General features: G+C 41.2%; 1 protein-coding gene and 1 long non-coding RNA gene across 3 annotated transcripts in view; both read right to left on the minus strand.

Moving 5' to 3' along the window:
• The window catches only part of IL1RAPL2 (interleukin 1 receptor accessory protein like 2), a 1036854-nt gene that overhangs the window by 689498 nt on the left and 323857 nt on the right, over positions 1-23499 (minus strand). The gene's annotated exons all lie outside the window — the stretch shown is intronic.
• LOC147911836 (uncharacterized) overlaps positions 9024-23499 on the minus strand; it is a 219984-nt gene continuing 205508 nt past the window's right edge. For both annotated transcript variants that reach the window (XR_015550373.1, XR_015550372.1), the window contains exon 2: positions 9024-11735. This is a non-coding gene — a long non-coding RNA (uncharacterized LOC147911836). The remainder of the gene's footprint in view (positions 11736-23499) is intronic.

Raw genomic sequence — 23499 nt, forward strand, 5'->3', positions numbered from 1 at the left:
GTTAAAATAAACGCAATCTTTGCATGAAAATAAATCATGTTGTATTCTTGTGATTTATTACATATTTGACTGTATTCTGGAAGGCTCACTCTTTTAATTATAAAGCAATCTAAGAGATTGACCAATAACCCTGTCGATGGTTGAGGCATGCTCTCTTGGCCTCCTAGAAGTTTTTCATGTGAAGCTTCTAGCAACAAAAAAAACATACCTATTTTCCAAAATGTCAATTTTATTTTAAAATGAGTCACTTTAGAGCAAAGCAAACTTGGCTTTTCTTAAATGTTGATTTCACTCTAAAGATGTTAAGGATATAATGAATTTTCCCAAAATACATGTTATAGCTAGCATATTTTGTACTGTAAAACCACAGCCAACTTATGCCCCACCAGGAATTTTATATCAGGGTTTGAGAACTCATACAGTCTTCGACAATTAGACACACAGAGCTCATTTAGCATTGATTGTATAGTATGTAGTTCCTATAATATGTGCAATATAGACAACTAAATAATGTGGCTGATTGGTACAAGTTATTTGTCAAGCCAGCTGCATTACAGTCATGTCTCGATATATACTCTACTTATAGTTTACTCTAAGCTCAATACCAGAAAATATCATATTTATCTTTGTACAATCAACATATAGTTTGTATTAGCAGTTACCGTTTACTGAGTGCTTACTATAGCCAAGTACAGATACATACTTTCTTGTTGAATCCTCACTACATCTTTGCAAAATAGGTACAAGAGCCCAACTGTACAGCTGAAGAAACTAAGACAATTAGCAGTTGAGTAACTTGCTCAGAGTTAGACAGAAAATTATGATATGGGAAACAAAACCCAGGTCATTCGATTTGAAAGCCCATGCTCTTAAACACCATGGTAGACTGCTCAGGGTAAATGTTTGTTGAACTGAACTGTTAAGCTGAAATTAAAAAATTTGAAGTCACTTTCATGAATCAGGTTTTATTTAGAATTTTCCAATTGGAGCCAAAACTGTGTTACTTTTGTTCTTTTTTGGTAACTTCAACTCAGACAGTTGAATATAAATGACTCCATATTCACTTTAAGTGAGTTGTACTTTTCTATTTTAAAGATAAAAAGGAAAAAAAACAGAATCTCAAAACTTCAGGTCTTTTATTACCTAACCATTTGCTTAGGTTATTTTCTCATCTATTTATTTCATTTTTAGTAACGAGTTTTTTAACATTTTTCATGTTATTTTATTTTCACAAATAGGTATCTTCTGACCTCCAGATCTGGAATTGTAGCAAATGCTATGTAATTATATATCATGCATTTTAATTTAGTTAAAAATAGTAAAACCAGCATGTATCTTACTATTAAGCCATATTTATACATCTTTTAAAAAGCCCAGAGAAAAAGAACTACTCTTATGATCCTAAAATAGAAAAAACAGTATTTACCATTTGATTCTAAAATAAGCTGAAAAAAGAGAACGTAAACTGCATGAAGACCAAAAACGGTCTATATATATTGGCGCACATTACCACTTATACATGACTAATAGTGAATTAAATCAAGGCAAGATGTACTACAAACAAATCTTCATTACAATAATGAATGAACTTGCAAATGGCCTTTCCTCCTCAAGACATTAGCAAACATTTTTAGTATTCATATACACTATACATTTCACTTTGGGAGCATATAAAAGAAGACATACATGAACTTGTTGAAATTAACGGGTGCCTACTTATAAAGACACACATTCCTCTAAGATTCTTATTTCCAAGGAGGTCAATGAGCCCTGTATATTGTACATCTGATTCCAATTAGCAGTAGATAACACTCTGCTTCTTAGGCATATTGGGCAAAATGATGGATTTGATAATTTAAACATTTTTCTTAGCTATGAGTCTATATTACATATCTTATGAGATCTTTGCAAAAATGTAGGGTTCATTTAGATAATGGGCTCGCCCCTGCAGCAGAGACTTTAGTTTTTGGATATTTTAGGCATTTGGGAAGGTGAACACCCTACAACCAATGGGACATTGTTATTTAAAATAGGAATAATTATTATATTTACTAAGTTCTCATGTTTTCCTTTAAAATTTTATTTCTTCCTTTTACTTTTCCCACTATTATAATATTCACCCTTCCTTTTTTAGTAACCTTAATTACCTTATAGCACAACCAAGAGAACTAACATTTATTAAGTACCTATTATATGACAGTCACTTATAAAATATAAATATAAAATTATGAGAATATAAAAGTAATTCTCACAACCTCAATTTCCAGCCAGGGCAGAGGCAGCTGGAGGAGCAAGAAGAGGAAGAGAACTGAGATTTATGCTGGCCACTATGCCAAGCACTTTTTATATTATTTACTTACTCCACACAAGCTTCTGAAGTAGGTCTTACCACAATTTTGGAGATGACAGAAACAAGGCTCAGTGACACTGACTTTCCTAAAGCCACAAAGCTGGTTAGTTGCTGAGACAGGATTTGAATACGGGTTTGTATGACTCCAAAACCTGTGCTCTGTCCAGCACGCGTTAATGTCTCCCTCTGTTAAGACGTGTACAGCCAAAGAACATTTCTCTGAATCCTTAGGTTAAAAAAGGCAGGGGCTGGCCCGGTGGAGTTAAGTGCGCGCGCTCCACTGCGGTGGCCCGGGGTTCACCGGTTCGCATCCCGGGCGTGCACCGACGCACTGCTTGGCAAGCCATGCTGTGGTGGCGTCCCATATAAAGTGAAGGAAGATGGGCACGGATGTTAGCCCAGGGCCAGTCTTCCTCAGCAAAAAAAGAGGAGGATTGGCAGATGTTAGCATAGGGCTGATCTCCTCACCAAAAAAATAAATAAATAAAAGCCCCAAGGCACAGAGAGATTAAATAATTAGCATGAGATCACATAAGAAGTTGATGAAATAGCTGGAACTAAGTCCTAGGAAAATGAATCCTAAAGTAGTGTTTCCCAGTGGATAGCATAAAACTTACAGACTACATGTGCCAGTTCTAAGGAGACAGCACAGATCTCATCAATGAAATGTAAAATGTAGACTAAGAGGACTCTGAGGTTGACAACTTAAATATAAGTCATTTAAATCCAAAAACCTGAAATTAAAGTTCTCATAGCAAGATTAATTTGTGCTAATTGTGCACATATATTATTTTGCTTTCTTTCCTAGGCTATAAACTACCTGATTTTAGAGACAAGTTAATGTTGGTAAGGGAATGAAGCCTCTCAAACTTTCAAAAAACACACTCAGTGTGAAATATGAGTGATAATTAAATATTATCATAATACAAACTTTCATACAAAATGTCCCTGATTTTACTTTTGAAGTTGTATAAGAGAAATGTTTAGAAAAGAAAGAGAAAATCCAGAAATCAAGACCTTTGCTAACTTTCCTGTAAAGAAAGCATAAAAATTGGAAATGTTTTCAGTAACTGATAAAGATTATGATTTGACACTTAATTTGAGTTGGAGATGGCTGCGGGTGAAGAAGGCATGTGGTTAAAGAAGAGCTGCTTTGTGATTGTTAAATTGTACGTGTTGGTCCAGTCAGATAACACCCATCATTTATCCTATGAATGAAGTGTTTTGTTTTGGAAAATCTACACTTGTCACTTCCAAACATGATAAATCATTTTTAGGGTCATTAAAAATAATAGAGACTATATGGTGACATAGTATCATTCATTCATTGAACAAATATTTATTGAGTGCTAACCGTGTGCTGCTGGTCATAGTTTCTGGCACTGTGGATACATAAAGTGAACAAAAAGACAAAAACCTCTGCCCTCATGGAGTTTACATTCTACTGGGGACAGTTAAACATTAACATAATCATTAGTAAGTATTATGGAAAAAATCGAGTAGGCTGGGGATCAGTGGTGCTAAGTGTTTGCAATTTTCAGCGGTGTGCTGGGTGTGGCCCTCACTAAAGAAGGAAGGTAACATATGAACTAAGAATTGAAGGAAGAAGGGGACCCAAGCACGTTGATATCAGGGGAAAAACATTCCAGGTAGAGAGAACAGCCAGTGCAAGGCCCTAAGGAGGGCAGCATAACTGAAGTATGAGAGAAGGAGATCAATCACGGTGACTCAAAGGTTTTAACCTGAGAAACAGGAAAGATGGATTAGCCATTAACTGAGAAGTGAAGATTGGATGGAGACGGATTTATTTAAAAAAATCAGTTTATCTGGGGACATGTTAAGGTGTGAGATATCTATTAGACATCCAAATGGAGATGATGAGGAGGCAAGTTGGCTATACAAGTCTGGAGTTCAAGGGAGAAGTCTGGTCTGGAGAAACTACGGAGTTATCAACAGAAAGATATTTAAAGCTGTGAAACTGATGAGATCACCAAGGGAATCAGTGCAGGGAGAGAAAAGAATGTGTTCAAGGACTGAGCCTTGGGGCACTCCAATGTTAAGAAATCCGAGAAAAGTAGAGGAACCAGCAAAAGAAACTGAGATGAAAGAGTCCTGAGATCAGAACCAGAATAAATAAACCCTAAAATGCTAAATTGGTCTGCCCTTCTTTAACATTCACAATAAAATCTTGAGGCCTGAATTCTCCCAAATGTCTTCTATTGGGTTGTTCATTTTGTTAAATTGCCACAAATCAGGGATAATATAATATTTATATTACTTTACATTTCTACTTGACCTTTTTAAAAGTATGCTTATCAAATAATTCTAAATACCCTTACATATTATTCCAAGATAGGTTATTTGAAAATATATATATATCTACACGTGAAAAAATATGCATATACAGCCTATATTATTATTATTATATGACATACCAGTTTTGAGGTTTCTAATATTGCTATTAATGATTTAAATAAAAAATCATTAAATGGTAAGTAGCTTTTTCAAGATAACCCCACCTTTTAAAAAATGTACTTTATCTTTAAGAAGAGGAGTTTATGGACATTTAAGTATTTACCAAATGATGATTACCATTTGTTTTTTTAAACAGCTTTATTGAGATATAATTCACATACCATAAAATTCATTCATATTAAGTGTGCAACTCAAGGTTTTTAGTATATTCACAGATATGTGCAACCATCACTATGGTCAATTTTACAACATTTTCATCACCACAAGGAGATACCCTATACCCTTTCGCTGTCATCCTCCTACCCGCCATCTCCGCAGCCCTAGGTAACCACTCACTAATCTACTTTCTGTCCCTATAGATTTGCCTATTCTGGACATTTCATATAAATGAAAAATATAATATGTAGTCTTTTTTATTGAGATAACATTGGTTTATAATATTATATCAGGTGTACAATATTATAGTACATAGTCTTATGTGACATGCTTCTTTCACTTAGCATGTTTTCCAAGTTCATCCATGTTGTAGCATGTATCAGTACTTCACTCCCTTTTATGGCCAAATAATATTCCACTATATGGATATGCTTCATTTCTTTATTCATGCATCTATCAATGGACATTTGAGTTGTTTCCACCTTTTGGCTATTGTGAATAGTGCTGCGATGAACATTCGTGTACAAGTTTTTGTTTGAAACTCTGTTTTCAATTCTTATTTCTGGTTTTGAAAACAAAAATATTTCTGCCCTTTAAGAACTACAAGCATTATTTTTCACCTCTTTCTTATAAGAAAAAAGAGTTGGGCAGAGATCCACAGATTAGGGTTAATACTCACTAAACAAAAATAGTGGCTTAAAATAAATTGAGATCTCAAGATTAAAAAAAAAGTCAAATAGGCTTCCTAACTAAAGGATTTCTCAAAGCCCTTAAAATGCTCCCACACATTGTGATTACCTGTGAGAGAGAATTCAGTGTTTCCCTAATGTATTTGCTTCCAGAGCCTTTTTGTGGAGTGTTTCACAGGACTAATATTTCAATGGAACACACATTGCAAACACTGATGTAAAGTAATGACTAAGTTCATACTGGTTGTTTATCAATTATTTTTGAAATGAGAAAATGCTATTTTTCCCATGTCACCATTTTCCTCTTTTCCTTGGTCATTTGTTAGAAAAAAATCAACATTCAGATGGCCAGATTATACAAAGAAACCAACAGCTCCCATGTTTCCAACTCAACGTCACGGTCAGCCTTTGACCTTGCCATTTAATCAACAGTGCAGACGCTGTTCCTTTTTTTGTATACTCCAGTGAATTTAATATTAGCACTTAATTAACCTGCTCACTAAACTAGAGCAGGAAACAAAAAAGAAAGACGAGAGGGTAATACATTATATAAATTTAGTGTTAGAATCATTTCAGTGAAGGCAAAGTCATTTCCTCAGTTGTAATTCAACAAATCTATTGCACTATTTTGAAGATATTTGCACATTGCATTTCAGATACAGGCAACACAATTTTCCATGGTCACACCATTGACAGGTATCTCTGAAAAAAACTCTAGTTGCTATTAGAAGATTCCAAATTTCAATATTTTGCTCTGATTATCAGAGAAGAAAAAGTAAAGTGATAATCAAATTATAGTACCATACAGATATTGGGTAAGAATTCTAATAAAGCAATAATGCACTTATCAACAATTGTTATCCATAATTATGAACTATTTTGATATTCAGAAGCCTAAATAAAAATCATATCATATGAGCAATTTCTAAACAAGTGCTTTATACTCAAAATAAATATGTTTCTATCCAATTCATTCAGATGATTGTTTATCTAAACTAGATTGTAATGTTTTCACTATTACTGGCTTACTGTTTAAACCTTTTCAAGCTTTCTGTTTAATCAAAACTTAAAGCCATTCTACTGCATCCAAATATCAAAAATCATAGGATGCAAAGCGCTTTGTCTGGTCAACCAAATGGAAATCAGCAGCTGAATAAATGAGGTGGCTGCCTACGAGCTAGGATTTACTATCTTATACACTTCATGCTTGCTAACTACATTCATTTAAACTAAAAGTGATATGCAGCTAAATGTGAAGATGCTGAAATCACTACCTTAGTAAGATAGAAATAAAATGGCCTATTTTTATCCAAAAACTAAGTGCCAATGATTGACACAACTCTGTCACACTGCGAAAGAACATGGAGACAGTAAAGAGAGAAGCAATGTGTTCCAAAAACCTGTGCTGGCAATTTCCAGAGACACCTTGATGAATACTGTAACTTATTGTGTAACTTATGGTGACTGTTCACCAAAAATGCCTGCCCCTTTTCATCATGTAGCGGTGGTGTGGGAAGGCAGCTGCCTAGCCAGTGACTACATTTCCCAGCCCCTACTTGGATCCAGGTGTGGACATGTAACCAGTTTTTGTCAATGGAATGTGAACAGAAGTGATGGTTTCACTTCCAGGTGGGAGTTTTTAGTAAGTGGGTGTGTCTTTTCCACTCTCTCTTTCCCCATCTTCAGGCTGGATGCAGAAGATCTGAAAGCCCTATGGGAGAGTCACAGCGTGGAAGAAATCTGAGTTCCTGAATCACCGTTTGGAGGGAAGCTACCCACTGAATTGCCCATACCTGCAGCGTGAATTTCATGAATAAGAAATCTTCTATTGTGCTAAGTCACTGAAATTTTGAGTTTTACTTGTTACAGAAGCTGTTACTATCCTAATGAATACACTTTTTACAACAGCATTTTTTCCTTTCAGTTTAAGGTCTACACGGACTTGAGTCAAGATATCTGATCAAATTCAGGAGCCTAATAATTTTGTGCCCTTTCAAATCAAATTTCTTTAAATATTTGTTCAATATCTATTGAAATGGCAGGCTGAACTCTGTGTGGAGATGGAGGAAGAACATGAAAGAAGGACCCAGTCTCTGCCTGCTGCTCTAAGCCATACAATACTATCTACAGACTCATCTGCCTTACTCACATATACTACTCTCCTATCGAAAAGTCCTGGTAAATGCATTTATCTCCATCTGCCTATAGTACCTGTGAAATGTTTCTGCATGTATAGATTGGCACCCAGGGCAGCGGGCCAGCTGATAGACCACTTAATCTGGCTCTAAATCTATGTCTTGCATCCTGAAGTGTGCTTCATAGCAGCGTTTCTCAAATAATTTTTACCTTGACCCACAGTACAAAATACATTTTAAATTGGACCCAGTACCCTTAGTTTGTTTCATGAAAAACTAATCACCTGACTATATGTAATATACTTATATTTTCTATTTTGTTAAAGTGCTGGTTGCAACTTAATAAATTGATTTTACATATACTAATGGATCATAACATGTAGTTTGAAAAACACTCTTGGATGGACCCTTCTGACTGGTAATTGGCTTTATCTTTTGGAATTAGAGAAGGGAAATAAATTCAAACGGAATGCAATGGAGGAAGAAAGGTAAGATATAATGGTTAAAGGTGGGGAGAAGGAGAGGAAGAAATAACGGCAGTTGTGAAAAGGGAAGGAAAGAAAACATAGTATCAAGGAATGTACTACACACCATCAGTTATGCTCAGTGTAGAATATATTCTCAATGGGCAAGTTTGGGTTCTGTTTATAGTAGGAGCCACAGAGTTTTAGGAAGTTCAACTGTGGGAGAACAGAAATACATTGCCCAGGTACGAGTAATGCCATAGCTTTTAGTTCTGAATCTATAGAGATGCTGAAAAAACTAGAAAAGAGAGCCAGGGACATCCTAATTGAGAATTTCATGCTCTTACTATACTACATTCTTGCCCTGTCACAATAGTTACATACACATTCACAAAATTTCCAAGAACTGAGATCCTGTAAGATCATATTTAATTTCAGCCTTGGAAAGTGTCCAATCCATTCTGGGCATACTAAGACAGGAGAACAGAACAAATGAAAAAACATTTTGGCTCTGCAAGTATGGCACACTCCTCAAGTGAAAATGATTGCTGAACAGTATATTTATGGACTAAAACAGATGATATGTTATGTTAATTTTCACATGCTTAGAAGAAAAGCCTTGGCTAGAAGTCATAAATTCTCTCCAGAGGAACATTTACATATTGTTGTATGACGTTTACTTTCCATTTTCTTTTTGCCATAAAAATTATGTTCTCTGGTCACACTGGTCAAAAATATTGTAAACTTTTACACATTTTATAACAAATTTTTCTTTTTTTTATTAAGTTTATTTTTAGAGCAAGTTTTAGGTTCACAGCAAAATTGAGGGGAAGGTACAGAGATTTCCCATATACCTCCTCTTCCCACAACACGCATAGTCTCCCCCATTATCAACATCCCTCACCAAAGTGGTACATCTGTTACAATTGATAAACCTACATTGACACATCATAATCACTGAAAGTCCATAGTTTACATTAGGGTTCATTCTTGGTGTTGTACATTCTATGGGTATGGGCAAATGTATAATGACAAGAGTATTTTCACTGCCCTAAAAATCCTCTGTGCTCTGCCTATTCAGCCCTCTCCCTCCCCACCAACCCCTGACAACGACTGATCTTTTTACTGTCTGTATAGTTTTGCCTTTTCCAGAATGTCATATAGTGGGAATCATATAGTATGTAGCCTTGTCAAATTGGCTTCTTTCACCTTGTAATACGCATTTAATGATCCTCCATGTCTTTTCCTGGCTTGACAGGTCATTTCTTTTTAGCACTGAATAATATTTCATTGTCTAAATGCACCACAGTTTATTTATCCATTCACTCAATGAAGGACATCTTGGTTGTTTCCAAATTCTGGAAATTATGAACAAAGCTACTATAAACATCTGTGCGCAGGTTTTCATGTGGACATAAGTTTTCCACTCCTTTGTGTAAATACCAAGGAGTACCACTGCTGGATCATATGGTAGGAGTATCTTTAGTTTTGTAAGAAACCACCAGTCTTCCAAAATGGTTGTAACATTTTGCATTCCCACCAGAAATGAATGAGAGTTCCTGTTGGTCCATGTCCTCACCGCATTCAGTGTTTTCAGTGTTCTGGATTTCGGCCATTCTAATAAGTGTGTAGTAGTATCTCATTGTTGTTTTTTTTTTTTTTTTTTTTTGTGAGATCAGCCCTGTGCTAACATCCACCAATCCTCCTCTTTTTTTGCTGAGGAAGACGGCCCTGGGTCAACATCCGTGCCCATCCTCCTCCACTCTATATGGGACGCCGCCACAGCATGGCTTGCCAAGCAGTGCGTCGGTGAGCGCCCGGGATCCGAACCAGCGAACTCCGGGCCGCCGCAGCGGAGCGCGCGCACTCAACCGCTTGCGCCACCGGGCCGGCCCCTCTCATTGTTGTTTTAATGTGCATTTCCCTGGTAACATATGATGTGGAACATCTTTTCATAGGCTTACTGCTATCTGTATCAATCTTCTCTGGTGAGGCGTCTGTTAAGGTCTTTGGCCTATTTTTTAATTGGGTTGTTTGTGTTCTTATCATTGAGTTTTAAGAGTTCTTTGTATATTTAGGATAAGAGTCCTTTATCAGATGTGTCTTATGCAAATATTTTCTCCCAGTTTGTGGTTTGCTTTCTCATTCTCTTGACATTGTATTTCACAGAGCAGGAGTTTATAATTTTAAGGACGTCCAGCTTATCAATTATTTCTTTCATGGATCATGCCTTTGGTGCTGCATCTAAAAAATCAGTGTCGTATACAATGTCATTAAAGTTTTCTCCTATGTTATCTTCTAGGAGTTTTATAGTTTTGCATTTTACATTTAGGTATGTGGTCCATTTTGAATTAATTTTTGTGAAAGGTGTAAGGTCTGTGCCTCGATTCAGTTTTTTCTTTTGCATGTGGATATCCAGTTGTTTCAACACCATTTCTTGAAAAGACTATCTTTGCTCCATTGTATTGTCTTTGCTCCTTTGTCAAAGATCAGCTAACTATATTTACAGGGGTCTATTTGTGGGCTCTCTATTCTGTTCCATTGATCTATTTGTCTATCTTTTCACCAATACGACACTTTCTTGAATACTGTAGCTTTGTACTAAGTCTTGAAGTCAGGTAGTGTCAGTTCTCTAAATTTGCCTTTCTCCTTCAAGATTGTGTTGGCTGTTCTCAGTCTTTTGCCTCTCCATATAAACTTTAGAATCAGTTTGTCAATATCCACAAAATAAATTGCTGGAATTTTGATTGGGATTTCATTGAATGTATAGATCAATTTGGAAAGATTTGACATCTTGACAATATTGAATCTTCCTATTCATGAACACAGAATATCTCTTCATTTTTTTAGTTATTCTTTGATTTTGTGCATCAGAGTTTTGTAGTTTTCCTCATATAGATCTGATATATATTTTGTTAGATTTATACCTAAGTATTTCATTTTTTGGATACTAATGTAAATGGTATTATGTTTCAAATTTCAAATTCTATTTGTTCAAGTTGGTATATAGAAAAGTAATTGACTTTTTGTATAACAACCTTGTATCCTACAACTTTGCTATAATTGCTTATTAGTTCCAGGATTTTTTTGTTAATTCTCTTGAATTTTCGACATAGATGATCATGTCATCTGCAAAAAAAGACAGTTTTATGTCTTCCTTCCCAATCTTAATACCTTATATTTCCTTTTGTTGTCTTAATACATTAGCTAGAACTTCCAGTGCACTGTTGAAAAGGAGTGTTGAAAAGGGACATCTTTTTCTTGTACCTGATCTTGTGGGAAATCTTTGAGTTTCTCACCATCAGTATGATGTTAGCTGTAGGTTTTCTGCTGATAGTCTTCATCAGGTTGAGGAAGTTCCCCTCTATTCTTAGTTTACTGAGAGCTTTTATCATGATTTTTTTTTAATATACAAAGATCTTCAGAATATATATGGTTATTATAAGTCACAGAGAAACAACTAAGACTGCAAAACAAAAGACAAAAATCATACATGAGCAATTCATAGAGGAGGAACTACAATTGGCCAATAAACATGTGAAAATAAATGTTCAAGTTAATATGTAAGCAAAGTAATGGAAGTTAAAACAACTAAAACTGATGTTTTGCTTATGAAATTAAAACAGAGTTAAAACATAAAATAATGTTACTGAGGGAATGACGATAATAGAGAGTTAAGAGAGTGGTTGGAAGAGGAGTATAAATTGCTACAACCTTTCCAGAAAGCATCAAGATTCATCAAGAGTCTTAAAACTATGTATCCCTTTTGGCCTAGTATCTCAGCTTCTAGGAATCAATTTTAAGGAAATGATCAGAAATTTAGAATAAGAGTCACACACATGTAGGTTTGTTAGAGCATCAAACATCACAACAAAAAATCATGAACAATCTGGACATACCATAATCACAGAATAGCTGAATCCTTTGAGCAACTATTAAAAATGATGTTTATAGAGATTTCAGCTGCAAGGATAAATTCTCCAAATAAAATATTAAGTTATAAAAAGCAGGATATATAACTCTATGTTCGGCATGATTTCAAGAGTGGAATAAACATAGAGGGAAATAAACAAAAAAATCAGCAGTACTCCTTTCCTTTCTTGGTACACGGGACACTGAACACATCTTCTTGTACTCTTCTGTAGAGTCTCAACCTTCTATGGTAAGCATACATAGCTCATATACCTTTTAAATAAAATAAGCTTTTAAAATAAAATAAAGTTTTTATTATAAAATCATTACATGCTTGTTACCAAATATTAGGAAAATTAGTTTAAAAAGTTTTCATCCCTATACTTTCTGTGGCCCACTCATGCCTCTATGCCCTGCACTCAATATGTCAATTTGTATGTAGTTATTTTTTAAATAACATATTTTTCTGATTACAGAAGTAATATGTGCTCATTGTAGAAAATTTGGAAAATATAGAAAACAATAAAGAAACTAAAAATCATCTAGAAACCTACCACCTATGATGGTGATAATAATAATAATAATAATAGCAGCACTAATATTAGTCACAGACAAGCAGCGCCTCCTAAGTGCCAGACATTCTCTTCAGCATTTTACATAAATTGTCTCACGTAATTTTCACAATAGTCCTGTGAGGTACCTATGAATAGTCCCGTTTCAAAGACGTGAAAGACAGATTTAGAAGAATTACTTACCTCAACCAAATCCATACAACTGCTAAGTGGTAGAACTGGCCTGGCTCCACAGCACAAGGTCTTAAGCACCACACTATATTTTTTCTGCTTTTATCTTATTTACAGTCCCTCTTGGCTATCTGTATTTATATGCCAAACAATTTATCATTTAAAAAAACAAAAACCTTTAGAAAGAGTGGCTCTCTACTATTCTCTCTTTTCACTAATTTTGCCTAGACCGATAGGCCTACTCAAGTCTTTCTTCAACTCCAGAAAGTTTTATTTTTCTTTACATATGCCTCATTATTGTTTTAGTTTTTTTTTCCTTCCTTAAGAATACTTAAAATTATTAGGTTGAAGAGCCTTTCTTCAGGTTTATCATCTTCTCCCCCATGGGACTCATCTTTGTCTTTCTCACTGCTTTCTGAGAATACTTTTCAAGTATGTATGACGTTCTCACTGATTTGATTGCCAAATTGTAAATTCTGCTCTCTACAAGCCTTCATTGACAATATAAATCTGTGGCTGAGTTTTAATTACTTATAATATTTCTTTATATTATTTCATATTTTAATAGGCTCATTCCTGTTATTATTTTCATCTGTTCTTTGATTATGGCAGGGGTTCTTAAACTGAGGTTCATAAACAGACTTCAGAGGATATGTAAAACCTCATAAACTGAATGCAAAAAAAGAAGTGAGTATACTTATACATTTGTTTTATATGGAGAGAAGGTCTAGAATTTTCGTGAAATTTTCAAAGTGGTCCTTGACCCCACAAAAGGTTCTGAACACCTGCCATTTTACACTTTGCTTCTTCTTCGTAAAAGCTATGTCATCTTGCATTTTAGTTAACACACCAAAATATTTTATAATATTTTTCTGACTTCTTTAAAAATTCCTTTTCAGAAATGTACTCTTTCTTGGAGTCTTCAGAATAATTTTGCCTTTAGCCTGTTTGCAACTTTTTCCATATGTTCCATATCATTTTTTCTTTTATTGCTTATTCTCAAAAAAGTTGCAATCTATTGTGACCCTATGTTTGCCAATAGTTAGGAGATAACAATTTTCTTTAGGCTGTGGTCAAACTATGTTAGATAAATCCCTTTCTCGCGGGCCGGCCCCGTGGCTTAGCGGTTAAGTGCACACGCTCCGCTACTGGCGGCCCAGGTTCGGATCCCAGGCACGCACCGACGCACAGCTTCTCCGGCCATGCTGGGGCCGCGTCCCACATACAGCAACTAGAAGGCTGTGCAACTATGACACACAACTATCTACTGGGGCTTTGGGGGAAAAAATAAATAAATAAAAATTATAAAAAAAAAAATCCCTTTCTCACATATACAGCTGGGTGATAGGTTGATGTATCTTTTATTCTCAACTGTCTGTTCTCCGTGTCTAACTTGATTTCATCTAATGTATCTCCTTTGAACTAAGATTGGATCCTCTCCTGACCCAACTGCCTGCCTTGTTGATAATCTGAACTGATGGAATACATGAAAAACCATAATCTCTAGAATACAGTCCTACCAAGATTCTTCTTTTCTGTGCTTCTATTTACAGCAATTTGTTTGTGGGAACTGATCCTTGGGGATGTGATTCACCGCTGCTTTACACTCCAACTCCCAAAGCCACCACCATGATTTGCCTTTGAAGGAAGTAAATTATATTAAAAATTTAAAAGTTAATACCTTAGAGACAGGCACCTCCACACCCTAAGGATTCCTGGTATAAGGGGGAACGTTTATCGATCCTGACTGACTCTATTCATAGAAGACTCGCCCTAAACTGTTCGGGGAAAATTGAGAACAAGAGAGTGCTCCAGAGGGATAAGTTTGGGAGGGTCGGGGTGGAGGGGGTCCAGATGGGGACGCGTGTGTGTAACCTGATAATTGCTTCGCGCCATAGCAATTCGCGCCATAAAATGTAACTGTTTAAATGTTTTAAATTAGCCAATCATGTAAGACCGCTACCAACCTTTTCCCCGCTTTATGCTTCCGAATCCTATAAAAGAGCTTGCCCTTAAGGTTCGGGTCGACCCTCTGTCTCCCAAGTAGAGATACGTGTCGACCCGAGCTCCGCTAATTAAAACCTCGTGCATTTGCATCAAGCTCGGTCTCCTGTGTCTGTGGGTCCGCGCTTTCCCGAGACTGGAGTTGGATTTCCTTTTGAATCCTACATTTGGGGCTCGTCCGGGATCTGCGCGGTCACCCCAGACTCAAGACCCCTTGGAGGTAGGCCTGAGTGACTGGGTGTGCGAGTGTGTGCGGCGCCGCGAAGCATTGCTTTGGTCTCGGTATCTGGGCAGCCGCCGCTTCGGGCCGAGAGGGCCCAGCGGCTGCAGTGGCAGACGTGCTGGGAACTGCAGGCTGCAACCCTGGGGGACGCCCCAAGGGACAAGGGGAGTCAGGAAAGCCTGACTACCCCCTTTCAGGTAGAAAAAGAAACGGGACTCTTTTTCCCAGGGAGGGCACGGAAACCCCTCCCGTCTGAAACCGCCGTTGGCTTGTACAGACACCAACCGGGCAAAGTTGTTTTTGTCTTGCTGTGTTTTTGATGTTCATTGTTCTGTTTTTGTTCGTTACGTGGACCTCATTTGACGGGATGGGACAGACTATGACGACCCCCCTCTCTTTGACCTTAGACCACTGGACTGAAGTGAGAGCGAGAGCGCACGATTTGTCGGTAGAAATAAAAAAAGGGCGTTGGCAGACTTTTTGCGCCTCTGAGTGGCCCTCCCTCAATGTGGGTTGGCCCCCTGAGGGGACGTTTAATCTAACTGTTATCCTCGCGGTGAGGGCTATTGTTTTCCAGGAGAAACCGGGGTCCCATCCTGACCAACGACCATATATTACAGTGTGGCAGGATCTGGTGCAGAACCCACTCCCGTGGGTTAAGCCATGGGTAAAAGCAGAAAAACTAAGCCCCCGAGTCCTGGCGCTGCAGGATGCGGAGACACGGCAAAAATCGAAATCAACTCGAACAGCGGAGTCGGAGACCCCTTCGGCCCCCCCCGGGGTCTACCCTGAGATTGAGCCTCCTCCCGAATGGCCCCCTTTCTCGCCTCCCCCTTACCCCTCCCCCGCTCCAGGATCGCAATCAGGACGGAGGGCGACTGGCTCGGGTCCCTCCGCTGGACCCCGAACCCGCCGCGGAGCCACTCCGGACGGGCCTGATACCACGGTGGCGCTCCCGCTAAGAGAGTATGGAGCTCCTGCGGGGCCCAACCAGCTGTCACCCCTCCAGTACTGGCCTTTCTCTTCCTCAGACCTGTATAACTGGAAAAATAACCATCCCCCCTTTTCAGAAAACCCCGCCGGATTAACCGCCCTGATAGAGTCCCTAATGTTTTCCCATCAGCCCACTTGGGATGACTGTCAACAGCTCTTACAGGCACTCTTCACCACGGAGGAGAGAGAAAGAATCACACAGGAAGCAAGAAAGAATATCCGAGGCACCAACGGGCAGCCGGCAACGATAGCTGAGGCGGAAGAAGGGTTTCCGCACAACCGACCCAACTGGGACTATAACACGGCTGAAGGTAGGGGGTCGCTGTCCGCTTACCGCCGGGCTCTAGTGGCGGGTCTCCGGGAGCCGCAAGGCGGCCCACCAATTTGGCTAAGGTAAGAGAGATTCAGCAAGGACCCACTGAACCCCCCTCCGTTTTTCTAGAACGATTGATGGAGGCTTACCGCAGGTACACGCCCTTTGATCCGTCCTCGGAAGGGCAGAAGGCCTCTGTCATTATGGCCTTTATTGGACAGTCAGCCCCAGATATAAAGAGGAGATTACAAAGGCTAGAGGGGCTGCAAGACTACGACGACCTACGGGACGTAATAAAGGAGGCTGAAAAGGTGTATCATAAAAGGGAGAGTGAAGAGGAAAAGCGAGAGAGAGAGAGAAGGGAGGCTGAGGAGAGGGAAGACAGGAGAGACAGGAGACGAGAAAAAAAACTAACTAAAATACTGGCCGCAGTGATAAAAGCGACAGGGCCAGATCACAGACAGTCAGGGAACCTGGGCAACGCCCCACGACCAGGTTCACGCAGACGGCAACCCTTGGACAAGGACCAATGTGCCTATTGTAAGGAGAGAGGACACTGGGCAAGGGAATGCCCCAAGAAAAGGGCCACACCCAAGGTGTTGTCTTTAGGAGAGGACGAAGAATAGCGGGGACGGGGCTCGGGCCCTCCCGAGCCTAGGGTAACCCTAACTGTTGAGGGGACCCCTATGAGTTTTCTGATTGATACTGGGGCTGAATATTCAGTACTGAAGCAACCTTTGGGGAAATTAAAAACTAAAAGACTCTGGTTGTTGGAGCCACTGGGCAGAAACAATACTCATGGACTACTTCCGGACAGTGGACTTGGGGAAAGGAAGGGTGTCCCATTCCTTCCTAGTGGTTCCTGAATGCCCGACCCCGTTGCTAGGTCGAGACCTTTAACCAAACTGAAAGCTCAAATAGATTTTGCTCAACCTCGGCCTACAGTATCCTGGTCCGCACCTACCACCATGATATTGGCCCTGGAGCTAGAGGAAGAATATCGGCTCCATCAGCAGCCTAAGCCTAGAGCTCGGCTCAATACCGATAAGTGGCTGATCGAATTTCCAACGGCATGGGCTGAAACCGGGGACTAGGGACGGCTACGAGAATTCCCCAGTCGTGATAGATCTTAAGGCCGGAGCCCTCCCGATAAGGGTGCGTCAATACCCAATAAGCAAAGAGGCCAGAGAAGGAATCCGCCCCATATCCAGAGGCTGCTCCAACAAGGAATCCTGGTTCCTTGCCAGTCTCCTTGGAACACCCCTCCTGCCTGTAAAAAGCCTGGAACTAATGATTATAGGCCGGTCCAGGATTTGAGAGAAGTAAATAAGAGAGTGCAGGATTTACACCCTACCGTGCCAAACCCATATAACCTACTCAGCTCCCTCCCCATCACGAAAATGGTACACTGTCTTGGACCTGAAAGATGCATTCTTCTGTCTACGGCTTCACCCAAAAAGCCAATTACTTTTTGCTTTCGAGTGGCGCGACCCTGATATGGGGATCGTTGGACAACTGACTTGGACGAGACTACCTCAAGGTTTTAAAAACTCCCCTACCCTGTTTGATGAAGCCCTCCACAGGGACTTGACTGATTATAGGGTTAAAAACCCTCAAGTGACTCTTTTACAGTATGTAGATGATCTACTGTTGGCGGCGGAAAGCCCGGGAGACTGTGAAGAAGAGACCAAGCGCCTCCTGGCCGAAGTTGGGTGAGTTGGGATACCGGGCGTCGAAAAAGGCACAGTTGTGCCAGGAAAAGTAGTCTACTCAGGCTACACACTAAAGGACGGCCAAAGGTGGTTAACCGACGACGGAAAAGCCTCTGACCCAGATTCCGGCCCCCACCTCCGCTCCCCAGGTAAGGGAATTCCTGGGGACAGCCGGCTTCTGCCGATTGTGGATCCCTGGGTTTGCTACCCTGGCTGCTCCACTGTACCCATTGACTAAGGAAAGTGGGAACTTTGTCTGGACTCTAGAGCACCAGAAGGCTTTTGAGACTCTAAACGGGCATTATTAGAGGCACCCGCTGGCCCTACCAGATTTGACCAAGCCCTTCACCTTGTATGTAGATGAAAGAAAGGGAATCGCCCGGGAGTCCTAACTCAAGCCCTTGGGCCCTGGAAGCGCCCAGTCGCATATCTATCAAAAACTGGATCCGTAGCCAGTGGATGGCCCTCCTGCTTAAGGGCAATCGCCGCCACTGCCCAGCTGGTAAAAGATGCAGATAAGTTAACTCTGGGCCAACAGATAACCGTAGTAGCCCCCCATGCCTTAGAAAGCATTATCAGACAGCCTCCAGATCGATGGATGACTAACGCCCGGATGACTCACTACCAAAGTCTGCTCCTAACTGAGAGAATTACCTTCGCCCCCCCCGGCATCTTAAACCCGCCACACTACTGCCCAAGCAGATGATGAAATACCTGTTCACCAATGCGGCGACATCTTGGCATCAGAAACGGGACCCGACCCGATCTGCCGGATGAGCCATGGGCTGGGGCCCCTAATTGGTACACCGACGGCAGCAGCTTTATGGCAGAAGGTAAGAGGATGGCTGGGGCTGCTGTGGTAGACGGGAAAAAGACTCTGTGGGCAAGCAGCTTGCCGGAAGGGACTTCTGCACAAAGGCTGAGCTTATCGCCTGACACAGGCGTTAAGGTTAGCTGAAAATAAGACTGTGAATATATACACGGACAGCAGGTATGCCTTTGCTACTGCCCATGTTCATGGGGCTATTTATAAACAAAGAGGGCTGCTTACCTCGGCCGGAAAAGATATCAAAAATAAAAAAGAGATTCTGGGCCTCCTAGAGGCTATACATTTGCCTAAAAAGGTGGCAATCATCCATTGCCCAGGTCATCAGAAAGGCACCGACCCCATAGCTCAAGGGAACCGCTTAGCAGATTTGGAAGCCAAGCGGGCGGCACTAGGACCTATGGTCCTGACTCTCCAGGGAGCTAAGGTCAACAAAACTGTCTCCGGTGGGGAACTAACTAAAGAAGAGAAAGTCCTTTCCGCTGCAGAAGGGCGAGAATATCTATCACATCTACACCGGTTAACCCACTTGAGCCCTCAGAAACTAATTAAAATTATTGAGGCCTCCCGCACTCAGGTACCAGATTTGAGAAAGGCGGCTGAGGAAATTTATAAGGATTGTAGAGCTTGCGCTCTCACAAATGCTGCAGTTACCAAATACCGCACTGGACATAGACTCCGGGAGACAGGCCCGGAACCTTTTGGGAGATAGACTTTACTGAAATCAAACCGCCCGGTATGGGAATAAATATCTTCTAGTATTTGTAGATACCTTCTCGGGATGGGTAGAGGCTTTCCCCACCCGAAAAGAGACTGCCTCTGTAGTAGCCAAGAAGATATTGAAGAAATCCTCCCGAGATTCGGGATCCCAAAGGTAATTGGATCTGACAACGGTCCTGCATTCGTTGCCCAGGTAAGTCAGGGACTGGCCAGTCAACTGGGGATCAATTGGAAATTACATTGTGCTTATAGACCCCAGAGCTCAGGCCAGGTAGAAAGGATGAATAGAACAATTAAAGAGACCCTAACTAAATTGTCCATAGAGACCGGCGATAGTGACTGGACAGCCCTCCTGCCCTTTGCCCTGTTCCGCGCTCGAACACCCCACAGGGACCCTTAAAACTTACACCCTTTGAAATCCTCTATGGAACCCCTCCCCCTTTGGCACAAATAGGGATACATGACCCTGACATTATACCTTCTATACCTTTGTCAGCCCGCTTGAAAGCACTCGAGGCCGGCAGGCGCGACATCTGGACCCAGCTAAAAGAGGCCTACCAGCCTGGTGATCTGCTCATCCCGCACCAATTCCAGGTTGGGGACTCTGTCCTTGTGAGACGACATCGACGGGGTCATTAGAGCCACGTTGGAAGGGGCCCTACGTGGTGCTCCTCACTACGCCCACAGCAGTCAAGGTGGACGGTATAACCTCTTGGGTTCACGCCACACACGTAAAGAAGGCACCCCAGAATGCAGCAGATCTCTGGAAGGTGGAAAAGACTGATAACGCTCTTAAGCTGCGTTTGCGTCATGGGAACGGGCGAGCAAGTCGTCCAATCCTAATCCCCACGCTCCTCAACTGCTCACGTGGCAAGTCGCCTCCCAGGTAGGAGATATAACCTGGTCAATCCAAAAACTGCTTCCCCTTGACATGGTGGCCAGACTTACACCCTGACCTTTGTAAACTGGCTATAGGAACCCCGACTGGGATTTCATGGGTCGACGAAGGGGGCAAAACAAGCCGGAGGATGCCACTCCCCATCGCAAGGGTAAACTAAAGGCATACCCTTTACGTGTGCCCCGGTCACCACAGACCTCGGTCAATTGACTCCTGGTGCGGGGGCAGAGAAGACTTCTAGTGTAAAAACTGGGGGTGTGAGACCAGGGGGACTACTTAGTGGGAACCCTCCTCTTCTTGGGGTTTAATCAGGGTTAGAGCAAATTATAGCCACCAGATGAGTCGGGCTCAGAATGCAATACCTGGTGCCACCCTTAACCATTCAGTTCACAGGAAGGGAAAAACAATTAAAACCTGGATCGGGAATGGTCATTCATGGGGAATAAGATTGTACAAAGAACGGTACGATGATGGCCTGACCTTCTCTATTAGATTAAAAATAGAACCCCCCGCCAGCAGACCAATAGGGCCAAACGGGATCCTAGCCGATCAGAGGCCCCCTCTGTCCCAAAAATCCCCGCCAGCACACCGATAGGGGTAAAGAGCCCCAAACCCCCCCAGGTAAAATCCATAACCCTAAATGGGGCCGTAGATATGGTCACCAGATCTGCTCTGCGACCACCATCTACGCCACCTCCCGCAGTACCTACTGAGCAAAGATGGCACAGACTGTTTAACTTAGTATGGGGAGCTTACTACGCCTTGAATGATTCCAACCCTGAAATGACTGAATCATGCTGGCTATGCCTAGCGGTCAGCCCCCCTTATTATGAAGGAATTGCCACCATGGGGTCTATAATAACACCCCAGACCACACGACTTGTCTTTGGGGCAAAGAAGGGCGGCTAACCCTAACGGATGTGTCGGGACCGGTTCAGGACTATGCTTAGGAAAAATTCCCCAGGCTACCAAGCTCTATGTAATAAGATTGAAGTCAGCCTTCCGACTACTCCTGGTCATTTTTGGTACCAGGACCCAATAGGTGGTGGGCCTGCACCACGGGCCTAACCCCTGCATCTCAACTAGCGTATTCAATTCGTCACAAGATTTTTGCGTGCTTGTGCAGTTGGTGCCTAGAATTTATTATCATACTGCCAATAGTTTCGAGGATGAATTTGACCAGAGATCCAGATTATGGAAAAGAGAACCAGTATCCCTCACCCTGGCTGTACTCCTGGGACTGGGAGTTGCCGCTGGCGTAGGGACTGGCACTCTGACCTTAGTCACAGGAGAAAGGGGATTAACTGCCTTGAGCAATGCTATAGATGAAGACCTCAGGACTTTAGAACAGTCCATCTCTAAATTAGAAGAGTCCTCACCTCCCTGTCTGAAGTAGTGCTCCAGAATAGAAGAGGATTAGATCTGCTGTTTTTAAGAGAGGGAGGACTTTGTGCGGCCCTTAAAGAAGACTGCTGTTTCTATGCAGATCACACAGGGGTAGTCCGAGATTCAATGCAAAGATTAAAGAAAAGATTAGACATGAGGCAGCAAAGCAGGGAGGCGCAACAGAGCTGGTTTGAATCCTGGTTCACTACGTCCCTCTGGATGACCCCCTTACTATCCTCCCTAGCAGGACCCTTGCTGATTCTTTGTCTACTTTTGGTCTTCGGACCGTGTGTTTTCAATAGAATTACTGCTTTCATAAGAAAAAGAGTCAATGCAGTGCATGCTATGATGCTCCAACGCCATTACCAAGCTCTCCCACACAATGAGCCACTGATAGTAGACACCGAAAACTAAGTTCTAAGATTAGAACTAGGGACAAAAGAAGAAGTGGGAATGAAGGAAGTAAATTATATTAAAAATTTAAAAGTTAATACCTTAGAGACAGGCACCTCCACACCCTAAGGATTCCTGGTATAAGGGGGAACGCGTTTATCGATCCTGACTGACTCTATTCATAGAAGACTCGCCCCTAAACTGTTCGGGAAAATTGAGAACAAGAGAGTGCTCCAGAGGGATAAGTTTGGGAGGGTCGGGTGGAGGGGTCCAGATGGGGGGCGTGTGTGTAACCTGATAATTGCTTCGCGCCATAGCAATTCGCGCCATAAAATGTAACTGTTTAAATGTTTTAAATTAGCCAATCATGTAAGACCGCGCCAACCTTTTCCCGCTTTATGCTTCCGAATCCTATAAAAGAGCTTGCCCCTTAAGGTTCGAGGTCGAGCCCTCTGTCTCCCAAGTAGAGATACGTGTCGACCCGGAGCTCCGCTTAATTAAAACCTCGTGCATTTGCATCAAGCTCGGTCTCCTGTGTCTGTGGGTCCGCGCCTTCCCGAGACTGGAGTTGGATTTCCTTTTTGGAATCCTACACCTTCTTCTCTAATTGTTTTCTGGTAGTTTCAGTTCCCAAGTATATATAGGAAGAACGGCAATATTTTAGGGGGTGGTGGCCAACCTTCTAGCCCTCTAAAATAGTACCTCCATGCAATGAGACAAGTACCCCATTTTGTGGGGTATAGAATCTGCATTTTGGAAGCAGTATTTAGACTGTTATGGGAGCAAAGCAGAGTTTTTCCACCTAGTTTCAACACATTGGCTTATGGAATTTTTAGCAGCATAGTATGAGTGCTCCACTGATTGTACTTTTCAATCTATTTCTTTCTGATTTTTAGCTAGGGGAAATGTCTCCCTAGTTCTGGCAATAATTTGACCTTCAGTCCAAATTATCAGCATTGTTGTGAACTATCATCATTTTCTATGTCTTCATATGTACTTTAGTAGAAATTCAAGATTGGCTGTGTTAGGGGCTGCCAGCCAGATGCCATTTTTCAAAGTTAGCATTTCTAGGGCTATGCCAGGGGAAGAAGATTCCAAGAGAAACCT

Source organism: Ceratotherium simum, chromosome X (assembly GCF_057802395.1).
Source record: "Ceratotherium simum simum isolate JZ-2026a chromosome X, ASM5780239v1, whole genome shotgun sequence".
Classification (NCBI taxonomy): domain Eukaryota; kingdom Metazoa; phylum Chordata; class Mammalia; order Perissodactyla; family Rhinocerotidae; genus Ceratotherium; species Ceratotherium simum.